The sequence below is a fragment of the Stegodyphus dumicola genome, chromosome X2 (assembly GCF_044657685.1).
Source record: "Stegodyphus dumicola isolate Sdum_Otavi_A_Nest chromosome X2, ASM4465768v1".
Lineage (NCBI taxonomy): Eukaryota > Metazoa > Arthropoda > Arachnida > Araneae > Eresidae > Stegodyphus > Stegodyphus dumicola.
Genome location: NC_140781.1, coordinates 69929838 through 69942381, shown reverse-complemented (window position 1 = coordinate 69942381; position 12544 = coordinate 69929838). Strand labels below are relative to the sequence as shown.

General features: G+C 32.9%; 1 protein-coding gene across 6 annotated transcripts in view; it reads left to right on the top strand.

The window, feature by feature from the left end:
- The window catches only part of LOC118192271 (atrial natriuretic peptide-converting enzyme-like), a 1449396-nt gene that overhangs the window by 1022915 nt on the left and 413937 nt on the right, over positions 1 to 12544 (top strand). Inside the window, exon 1 of one of the 6 annotated variants that reach the window (XM_085809977.1) lies at positions 2189 to 2447. The exons of the other annotated variants lie outside the window; for them this stretch is intronic. The gene's annotated coding sequence lies outside the window, so the exon portion shown is untranslated. Of the gene's footprint in view, positions 1 to 2188; positions 2448 to 12544 lie in introns of those variants that run through there. 6 annotated transcript variants of the gene reach the window in all.

Sequence of the window (12544 nt, the reverse complement as noted above, 5' to 3'; positions counted from 1 at the left end):
CTGCAAATCTTCAACATATCATATTTAAAGTTATTTATGTACATAAAATGTATAAACACATGCATACACACTCACACACCATCACATACACAAACACACAGTGTTAATAAAAGTCTTTACTCGACCTTAAATTTCGTAACCTTTGGTCGTAATCATTTAGTACTTATCTTTACAAAAGTGTTTCAAATAAAGCAAACATTCTTGTTTTGGTATTTTTCAATGTAAAGAATTCAGTTTTTTAAACATTAAGAAATTTTGTATATGATCTTTTGCGTTTCTACCTGGCAGGAGTTCTTTATTTTTTATTTTGGAGAATGCGATTATCCAGGATCCTAAAAATTATTAAGCTAATTATGTTTGCATAAAGGTTCAGTAATATTTTTATTACATAATAGAAAGACTTTATTCTGTAAAAACATTTGGAACTGCTTACTTCAAAGAATTTATCACGTATCTATTCTGAGATATTTCTGTTTCTGCTAGCTATAATAAATTACAGTTACTTATCTGATGTATGTAAAATATATCTTCTCCAGTAATGTATAAGGAAGGGCAGAGTGAGGAAAGCCCATGTTAGAAACTAGCTCACTTGTTAAAAATCAAACAGCTGGTGTATAATATTGAAACTGCACTTTAAAAAAGGATGTGCATAACGTTGCATAAACGATATAAGTGAAAGCCAATGATGACTTCAAAAAATGTGAAAAAGTTTCTTTTGTTACTTCAATTTATACTTCTGCTTTAAAGTACCAGCTATAAAGGAATACGTATTCAATATAGCCGCTGTTACAATTTTAGCTTTTCCTCGTCATGCAGGTAATGTAAAATATATAAAAACAAATGCGACTTTTTAACATTTAAAATGCTATTAATTTTAATTTAAAAAAAAGACCCGTAAGCATGAAAAAAAAATAAAATTTTGGTTGAGGCTTAAAATTTTAGAATTCAGGTAGTTAATGTATTAAGACTGAAGACTCAAAGGTAATAAGTGACGGGCATTAAATAAGTGTTTGGGGGGGGGACTTTGTTAGAGAATCTGGTTAGTAGTATCGTTGAAGTCAGAAAGAGCCTTTATAGTCACTTTAAGGCAGCCTATTTCGGTTTCTGTAAACGTAAACTACATAGAACGTAACTACTCGTAACAGCGTAATTCGTAACAGCGATTAGCTACTGTTATCATTTGACTATTTGTTGTTGGGTCGCATATTCTACTAAAACTTTAAAACTCCTTGAATTTATTAAAAGCTTAACATTCTATGCATTTCGAAATATATTTAAAATAGTTCTTTATTAGGCAGGTCGCAAACGATTGTTCTTTACCAATGTACGCAGTAGACAGCGTTAGAAACACCTTTTATTGACAACAATAATAGTTCTTAAAAGTTTTTAATTAAGTATGTTTTAAATTGCAACAGTTAGAGAGACTGTTAAAGTTAAAATAATGGTATAAAAGATTAAGAAATGCGTGCATTGCTTTTACATTGCTCAGTCTGTTAAAGCATTTGTTTAATGTAAAACATAACTGAAGTTTTTTACACCATGCTGACACTTGGAAACTTAAAATGCGGTATGGTGATACATGAATGATCTTATATGCTTCCTAAAACAGAAAAACTTACTATGCCGCCTGGTTTCAAATATCCTAGTAACGGCCATGAAATTTAGAAGCTAAGCTACAGACGTTTCTAATGTCCAGGAAATAAATTTATCATGTAGGCAATTTAGCAAAGTATACCTTAAAAGCCAAAGAATAAAATATACCTTTCATTCTAGCAGCGTTTCACTCAAAGAAAGAACTCTTTAGCTGTTTTTACTGCAGCCGGAGAGTTTATAATCTAAAATATTTCACTTTCGATTAACTGCGTGTACAATAGAACTTTCCGTTACTGAGCGTTACGCTATTTGATCCTATATCTTTTGCGATGACTGTGAATTAGTGTATGACCTGAAATAGAACTTCTTCTGTAATGCAGGTGCCCATCATACTCTCTTATTGGTTTTATTCCTTAAAACGTCCGACTCCAGCAAGATACACCTTTGCCCGGCTGACCGAATACTAGGTGATTTGTGTTATTGTTGTTTGACACTAAAGGCCCGTTGCAGTTCAGTGACCATGACACGCATCGCTGCTTACAACCGTAGCTTCCACAAAGTGTTCTTCCTTCAGGTTCAGACTACTGTTCTCCTCTCGAAGTGAACAGTCGCGCTTACCATAAAAAATAATCGTATGTGTGTACAATATTTTCTTGATCTATGCACTTGCAACTTTTTGTGTATATCTACACATGCATAAATTCAGGTATTGGTTATTTATGCATATGAGTTCATAAAGAACACTGGTTTCTGAACTGGAAAAAGTGCCGCATAGTTTGATGCTTGTTAACCTTACGGCTTATTGGAGAACGCACTTTGTTGGATAAAGCAGAAAAATATAACTGGATATCATTGTAAGTAAATTTTAGTCCAATTATTTTGTCTACTACACTTGACTTTTCTCGGGCTCTAGTTTGATAGCATAGTTTTGCTTATTTATAAAGTTATTTCTAAATCTAATTTATTAATCAAGTATTAAGAAACGTTAATGAAGAAAGGTGTACTTAACATCAAAGAACTGCGAAAAACATCTTCGCTTAAATGCCAGTTTATTTACTTTTAAGCTCTTGCCGTCGAGACGGAAACGTGGTTAGTGACTCTGACTGCCATACCGGGCCCACCAGCGGCCGAGCGGTAAAGTCGCTGAACACTGGTTCGGTCCGAGGTTCGAATCCCGCGAACGGGTTGGCTGCAGGGGTGTTTTCGTGGTGTTCCCCATGTGTAACGTGTATACGAGCCAGTTCCCTTAGAAAGTCCTCCACGAAGGTATCCCTCCAATTAGGCAGATAGCCCTCGAGGCTTTGCCGTAATTAAATAACCTAACCTGACTACCACACCGAAGGGCCCGACTTCGAATTCCGGAGAATGCAATTTGCATGGATGCAATTTGTCCATTCCTTCATAGAAGGCAACGGTAGCCCACCTATTATATGTGCCATCACCATAAAGAGATCACCGCTTCTAGACTTAGTAGTAACCAACGCCTATATACGGCTAGAGCCCACCGGTGGAGGTGGGAGGGGATTTTTAAACCCTCAAATGTTATTTAAAATAATTGTTGCCAAAATAATGGAATTAAAAATTACAAATTTAAAGTTTAAAATGCCAACATAACTGCATATATTTGTCAGATACCTTTTATTAGATAATTTAACAAAAATTCTGAAAAAAGCATTTGCTCTGTCTTGAAAAAGTATTTAAATAAATCAATTTTGTTCATTTGTTTAATCCCATGCCCTGTTTATACGAAATAACATTTTCAGGAGTGTGAATAAGTCGAAAATGTAATATCCTGAACAGCTGCTTTACGCCTTTTTCATAGTCAAGGATTAAATCGCATTTACATTAGATTATGTACTCGCATTGCTGTTTTTAACCTACCTGGTTCCTTTAAAGTATCGGTTTTCCACATCAATAGCGATATTAAAGCCTTCTTGTTCCAAGCACTTAACTAATATCGATTTAAATTTACGCCACGTCGTTAAAGTTTATTTTCATTTGCTATAAAAGTCAGCAGTATCCATACCGTAATGGGAAGTTTGCAGGATTAAGCGTTCATGTGGTTAAGATATAATAAAATGGAGCAACACACGAAGGGGAATTTAGCTGTTAGGATTGAACTTAATTTTATGATATAAAGTTCTAATATAATCTAAAACTAAGATTATGATGATGGATACAGCTGATACTTCTCTCGCATATGTTTTTAACTTACGGCTTTTATCTGTCCTTAAACTCGCATAATTTATCATGCAAATGTATTACATTTTTAACTGATGAATAATTACCGTATCAGGTGTAAGCTTTAAAGCTTTAATAAAGAAAACTGTTTTAAGATAACATTCATAATATTTATGCTTTGAGTTCTGAACTGAGACTGAAAGTAAAGAGATTTAATTTTTTTTTTCAAATTTCCATAAACGCAAAAAACGTTAATTTGCGTTTTTAAATCATTGTTGATTATTTTCAATTCTGATAGAATTTGCAGAATTTCCTAATATTGCTCATAACAGGGTTTATTATGAAAGGCCTCATTTCTCTCACCTCTCTCGTGAAAATTCTTGGAGTTAATTTCCTCCGACAAAACGTCTACTTTTGACTAATATTCTCTTTGCTTTATATTCCAAGGAACAATTAAACAATAAACGGCACCATGCTGCAAGTCAAGCCCTTTTTTTTTTCAAAGTTGACGTATTCGTTTACTTTCTGCAACGAAATAAATTGCGATCTTCCCTCAGGCTTTCAGACAAAAAAGAAGACTTGCTTCAAGAATTCATTCAATCCTTACTAGGGACCTTCATAGCTCAAGGGAATAGAAATTTCATCAAAAACGCATGTTAAGTGTCACATGAGATCTATGCAATATCGCATGCAGAAATCGCATGTCTTAATTCCGAAATGCGCTCTGGCACAAAATGACTTTTAGCGTTCCAAGGTCACGGGCACACGGGGAGAATAGGTTCATATGACGTTGGGAGCGAAAAAGGGTAACAGATGTAGGTTATAACGCAAAAATATAACGTCTAGCTAAGTAGGGGGATGTCTTCCTGGTGAACGTTTTAAGGGAAACTGGCTAATCTAACATACAGCCAACCCCGTTCGCCTGGATAGAGCCCGGGTCGAACTCCCAAATATTCAGCGGTCTTAACCACACGGCCTTGGTGGGACCCACCGTGTATTTACTTTAAAAGTTTAAACAGGAACTGATAATATTACCGCACTCATTTTCGAAGTACTTTCACAAAGTATACTGTTTTATCTATCAAAGGTGTGGACTTCCTTTACAGAAATGTCAATATTGCTCAGTTTAGTTGTTCCGTTTTGTTTTGTACTTACGCTCTTCGAAGATCAGACTGATTTCTTCATTCCGTTTGAAAACAATTACACCTGCGTAAATTTATATACGAAGAATTAAAAATAAATTTCTTTTTTGTACATCTGATTAATAATTTTGAGTCAGTTAAATTGCATACGATATGTATGAATAGATTTCTTATCTTTGTTTTTCTTCAGTAAATTATATTGCTATTTTTGGGATGAAATTTAGTTTGGTAATATAGTATATAAAATGTTGTAAACTTCATACTGTATCATACTGTAGGCTAAATACGTACAAGTACCACATACATATATGCTCTGAAAATAGTTTGTAATTTCCTTAAATAATTTGTTATGTGTTAACAGCTGCATTATAAAAACATTGATTTAAAAAAACTGACATAAATTTCAATTATTTGAAAATTGTTAACGAATTTTTTACTTTATTTAAAGAACGTTTTAAATTATGAAAGGATTTTGATTCATATTTGAAGACCTTTTTTAATCACCCGAAAAAAGTATTTAAATAGAAACTTTTTTATGAAAGTTATGCTTTTATGTACTTAATATAAAAGTATTACCATAAAGGTAAAATTGTGTTAATATTTTTCTCAATAACTTTACTTGTGTGAAAATTAAACATGTCAAATCAATATTCAAATCTGAACTGTCTTGGAAGTCTGAACAATACTTAAATGGATTACGATTTATAACCATCCCGTGTATTTTAGCATAAATATTTTTGCATTTTCGTAAATATACATTTACGAAAGTAGTATAAAGAAATATATTTTAATCCAAACTTGAAGAGCATCAATTAATAAATTTGAACTGCAAATGCTCTGTCTGTCTCGTTTTTCAGTAACTGAATCTTGTCTCAAATGTTTAAAAAAATATTATTATGCTTTCAGTATCTGAGCTTTCTTATGTATTGTATAATATTTTCAGAAATTGAAACTAACCTTCGACTATTTCGTTATTTAACTACTGAACCCACCTACATAATATGGCTTCTATTATATGAACATTTCTAATTATAATTTATATTGCACATTTTGTAAACCTCTATCTACTTTGTTTGAAAAATTACTGAACTAGAGCTCAAACCTACTAAACATTTCTTTTCTAGTGTCCGATTATTTAATTTCATATTCTACATACTTTGTTCTGCTTATACCCATTCAAAGTCATTTTTATAATTTTCGCTTCTTTTAGGTCGCTTAGACGAAAATTCTTCTTGATCAAAAGAACTAGGGACCTAAATGATGTGCGGAGTTCTTTGATCGCAGCTAATATTAAGGTTATTTGCTGACCTGTCAAATGCGTACCAATGCTCCAAACCTCACTTTCCATCTCAGCACTCTTGTATAAATATGAATTAAATTAACGTCGAGCGGTATTACCTGCTAAACTGAAAGCGTGTAAGTAGAATTCGCGTTTTTGTCGAGCTCTAAGAATAACAACGTGTAAGCGAATTCCCCTTTTTTATTCTGCCTTACATTTTTCTTGAGTTTAATTATTTTTCCCTTTAAATTGGTAAGTAGTTTCTCGATGGAAAGAAGAAGGTAGTATTAATTTTACCATGTTCTCCGTAGCAAAACACAAAAGAGTTTTTATACGCAATTAACGAAGTATATCTAATAGCATTGCATAAACTGAAGTTTATTTAATCCCAACTTTTCCTGAAACTGTAATTTTAATTTTGATTATCGAATAAGCATAAGTAAAACTGGATGTAAAATATAGATAGTATTGATATCTTTCAAATCTAGCTATTAAATCTGATTCTATCTTGGATACCATACTTCAAAAATACCTCCTTTTTTCATCCTTCATTTCGATGGATGGACAATTGTTAGAAGCAAATACAGTAGCAATTGTAAGTTATGCTATTTATTACTCTAAAGTAACTCGGTAACCTTTTGGAGGAGGATTTCATGGAGAACTTTATGAGGAAACATGACTGCTTTCAAGGACAGTTGGAAAAAGCCTCAAAAATGGCTAGTAGACCCATTTGGTTGTTGGTAGATTAGATGAAAATTTCACGTTAAATCAAATAAAAACTTTTTTCTAAACGAATGTTTTGATACAAGCATGAGACTAGAAATTTTTGTGACGATAAAAACCACTGAAAAGTAGTATTTCAGTTTCAGATACTGTTCCCAGAAAGTGAACAGACTGGACATATTTTCTCCATGTATAATGTAAATTCTAGTTTCCCTTATAAAGTCTTCCGTAACATCTTTCCCAAGTAAGCAGACTTCGAGTGCTTTCTAATAATAAATAACCTAGTCCAATACAAATTTAATGTATATATCAAGAAATGCAAGCAAAAACGAAACACGTTTAACTATTATTTCTCGAAGTAAATACTGGATATATTGCAACTAACACTTTAATTAACTGTAAAAAACCGAAAAAGCGAATTATAAATAAAAAACCGTTAGAACGCATAAAAACGTTAATTAACTGCAAAGTTTTCTTTTAAGGAATTTAATTAAATTTTAAGATTTTAAATTTCAGAGACGAAAATGGAAAGCTTTTGACATAGCATTTCAGATATTTTAATAATGGCTCAGAGAAATTATATAAAATGCTGTAACCTAATGTAATTACATATTCAAATCATGAACGGAAGAATTGGTCTAGTCTAGACTGAAAAGTGCATTAGATTGAAGAGAAATGGCTGATTTCCTCTTCACTTCAAGAACAAATGAATTTAATTTGACGCCGTCTGATATAAACTAAAATGTGGCCAATTTAAAATTTTCATTTCGCTAAGTTCCTGCTTTAAGACGGAAATTGGTGTAACTAATGATATTTAACGTGCTGAACAGAAGACATTTTCGAGTTCAAAATCTGGTGCTTGATGCAGAATAAGAAGTTATTACTGTGATAATCGAGTATGTTGGATAAAATGAAATTACAAAAGCGTAATACGACTTGCATATACAAATTACTTTCAAAGATTGCAGAACTAATTAGTAAAGCAAATTTATAAATTTTCTGGGCAAGAAGTTGTATATGTAATCAAATCAAGCATCTTCTTGAAGCTGTAAATTATTAATATGTACACATTCATAAAAAAACATGAAAAACAGAAAAAAATATTTAAATTTGAGAATGCATCGGTTGTAATTTAAATTGAAAATGCAGATTCACTTCTTTAAGTGATTATTTTCTATAGCAATGTGGTGCTAGTATGTTCGTATTTTTTAACCCATATAAATAAATAACAGATTAAGTTTAACGATTCATTTCGTAAATTGAAAAAAAAATGATGGAAAATGAAATTAAGACAATAATAAATTTCAGTAAATTCTTAGGTACAGCGTAACTTTTTATGCACAATTATTTCAAAATTTAAGTGTTCACATCATGTAATTAAGCTATAAAAAGTATACGCCTTATTATGGAATTAATCATAAATTAAGCTGGTAAGTAATTATTGTTTTAAACTATACCTTAGATTACAAGAAATTAATAATTCTCTATGCAAGTTCCATGATTAATTATTTGAAAAAATTTCACAATTTTAACAACAGAATTCAGATTGAAATTACTGCATTTATTATTATAATAATTACTGATGATGTTAGGAATGATTGTAATTTTTTTTCGATTTTTCGTCTTACGTCACTTTGCATTATTAGAACATTTATCATCCACTGGCCCAGGTAAATTGACAGTTGAGAGAATTGTGACCACTGCTCGCGTGTATTTTTGTCTTCCAATTTAAAAGTAAGCTATACCGATTTATATGCAGAGAAAGTACTTTTCAAGAATTTACATCCCTATATATCATTTTTTGATAATATAACTAAATGAAGTAATTTATAGTGTATCTATTTGATATAATTCATAATGTATTAATTGATAATTTTATAAAAATTTATGCTCATTGTGTAATTAATTAAACATAATCCTTCTCTAATAACGACGCAAAAAATACGATTCATAGTCAAACATTTATCAGTCTGATGCGATAGGGAACCCACATAAAAATTTCCATAGAAAAATAAATTAATTCTCTCTCATTATATCAGTAACAGTTACAAGCAGATTTCAATGATTTTTGTCTTTCTAATCAAATGGTCGTAAAAGCTCGAGTTCCATTCAATATTTCACCTACATTCAATTTTAGTGGATTAAATGTGGCAAAACTTCATCAGAAATCAATAACGCGAACAAACAAACGCACAATCACGCAGACATTCTTCTTTATATATAGATTTTGTAAAAATCACAAATTTTTGATTAACAACGTCTACGATTTGAAAGCGAGAAGTAGCAACACTTTTCGAAATAAAGCATTTTAATCTGCAACGCGCTAGACTGTTGCCACTCGGATAAATGAGTGCGAAAATTAGCACTTTCAGAGTTTTCAATTAATATTTCCGCTGATTAAAGTCATACGAAGATGGGAATAGTCGAAATGGCTTCCTACGAATTTTGGAATCGGGAATAATGTATTTAATGTTTGGCAATGCTATTTTTATTTCATTGTAAAAGTTAGAAAATTTTTATTACCATACTCTAGGATTTGAAAGCGAGCAGTGGCAACAACTTTCGAAATAAAGCAGATTTTTCATCTCCAGCTTGCAAGACTTTTGCCACTCGGAAAAATGAGTGCGAAAATTATCGTTTTTCGTAGTTTTAAATTAGTATCCATGATTTTAGCTATTTTTTTGGATAAAACGTCGAAGTCGACCTTTTCCAGAACCACGAAAAGAATTGTAAAAAGTTCGGTGACGATAGGTATTGTAGTGACTGAATCATTAGAGGACCAAACAAACAGACTTTCTTGTTTGCATATATAGATTTATTATTATTATTAATAGGAGGAGGATTAAGAGTAGTATTACAAGTAGTTGTAGGTAGCTTACTAAATTCTGCAATTTATTAGTTTCTAATATATCTTCATTATAAGAACACATATGCTAAATTAATAAATATCTTAATAGATATTTAAATAAGCACACGTGGGTGTCTACAAGTTTGGATACTTCAGGTTAACAAAAGGTTTAAAACACCTTTTCAGATATCGAGGTATTACAGCAGTTAACAAATGACATGCACCTTTAGGTGCACGCCTCCTTACAAAAATAAATTAGACTTAGTTTATTCCAAGTAAATATTTTCTAAGCGTAAGACGAAGCATTTCTAATTAATAATATACTTATCTTTTGAAAAGGGAAGTGGCATGACAAATTATTTTAACTTCAAATTAATTCTGAGATATCTATTAAAATAAAAATAATTATCTGAATTTCCTAATCATGAAATGCGTTTAATTTGTACCGGCAAAAATGGAAAAGTTGTTTGAGAAATGTAAATAGGTATTATTTGAAACATTTGCTCCCAAAAGGGTCAGATGCACTTATCCTTGTTTATAAAAGTTACGAAGAGATATATTAAGCAATTTCTCAGTAACACTACACTCTTTCAGACCTTTATTGAAAACTGAAATAAATAACAGTTTACTACCTTTGTTCTTTTCTTTATTGACACATATGAATAACGGTTTACAAAACTTGATACAAAAGAAATATCTTGTTGCGCAAAGGGTTCATATTTACAAAAGCTCATAACAAACAACAAGCTACTAATATCTTTCTTGATAATTTCTTCTCACCAATGCATTATTATCATAATCGCATTTTGTGCGTTGTATTTGGTATTCAAATATCTTTATTTTAAGTGTTTTAAATGGCAGGGCATTAAAATGACTATTAATGGCATTATCATTGTTATTAGGTATTTACTAACCAGTCAGCCTTTAAATTTTATATTCAAATACCTTTATTATAATTGTTTAAATACTAGGCGTTACAAATGATTATTACTATTTGTAATACCATATTGTTTGCTATTCGTATTTTGTTTACTAAGTATTCTTTTGATTTGTTTTTTTTTTTTTTCAATTTTAGCTGCTCTTTAATAAATATGTAAGTGAAAAGAGTAATAAAAAAATTACGGAGAGACGCGAGATAGATTGATATTAACCGTAATTTTAGCTGTGTAAGCCATCTCACTGATTTGCTGTCCGTCACCCAAAAGTTTTCATTTCCTTGGGCTAATTTTATGTTACTGTTAGAAAAATTAAACAAAAGAGTGATAATTAAATAACAATTAAACTAGATATGCTATTTCAATTTGATATACTCTCTGCCGGTAAAAGTTCCACGGATCAGTTGCTTTTAAAACCAACTCGTCAACAGACTAAATTATGAAGCTTATATACACTGCTCAAAATAATTAAAGGATATTGCTGTTTTAGGTGGATCTTGTGGCTGGGAAACATTTTAGCTGATTGATACATGGTCGACAGACATAGTAGGTTATATGAGCATAAATTACACATGTTTGGCAGAAAAAAATGCATTTTATTGCGCATTTGTGTACAAAAGGAAAAAAACACAATTTGTGCATATGAGAAAAAAAGAATAAGAAAAGGTGTTTTCTTCAAAGGAAATCATTTTCAGTAGGGGGTACGGTTTCCACGGACGGCCAGCAACGTTGAACACCTTTGAGGCATGGAGTCAATGAGGCTATTAATGACGAGTTGGGGTATTCTGTCCCACTCTTCCAGAAGAGCTTTTTCCAGGTCTTGGAGAGTTTGTGGGGGTGGTTGGCGGCTGGCAACTCGTCTTCCTAGAGCGTCCCAAACGTGCTCTATTGGGTTCATGTCTGGAGAATACGCTGGCCATTCCATTCGTACGATTCCTTCCTCGAAAAGGAAATCCTCCACCCGGTTAGCACGATGTGGCATGCAGTTATCGTCCATTAAAATGAAGTCATCTCCGATTGCTGCAGCGTAAGGGACTACAATAGGTTTGAGGATCTCATCCCTATATCGGCGACCAGTCAGAGGTCCATCTTGAATGATGTAGAGGTCTGTGCGCCCGTCAATGGAGATGCCACCATACACCAACACTCCCCCACCGCCAAATCTAACACTTTCGTGCACGAACGCAGAATTACTCCCACTGCCACGGTCACTCCAGATGAAAATACGCCTATTATCAGGATGAACACGGGACTCGTCAGAAAAAAGAACATTGACCATTCATTTCTCCTCCAGTTCACATACTCTGTTGCCCACTCCCTGCGGTCGCGGCGATGCCTTGATGTTAGTCTAACACATACCATCGGTCGACGAGCATACAGACCTACACCATAGAGCCGGTTTCGGACAGTCTGAGTTGAAACCGTGGTGCCAGTAGCCGAGCGAAGGTGTTGTTGGAGAAGAGTAGCATTCATAGTTCGGTGTCTCCGAGCCGTTAACACTAAATAACGATCTTCTTTGGGCGTTGTTGCTCGTCTACGACCTTGCCCTGGTCTTCGGTCTGCACTTCCAGTTTCCAAATAACGGTTCCAGATCCTGGAAATCACACTTTGTGACACTCCAATGGCTTGCGCTACTTCAGCTTGAGTTTGGTCCCCTTCTAACCTACCAACAACTCTTCAAGCTTCTGAATCGGTTAAATGACTTCGCTGAGACATTGTACTCATCGAAACAAAGCAGTCACTCAATGCCGATCATCCTTGTCTTCATTGTCTTTTATTCAGTTGAAAGTCAAATTTCATTAGCTGCCGCTAAAGTGACATTTTTGACGTCGAACTCAAAATT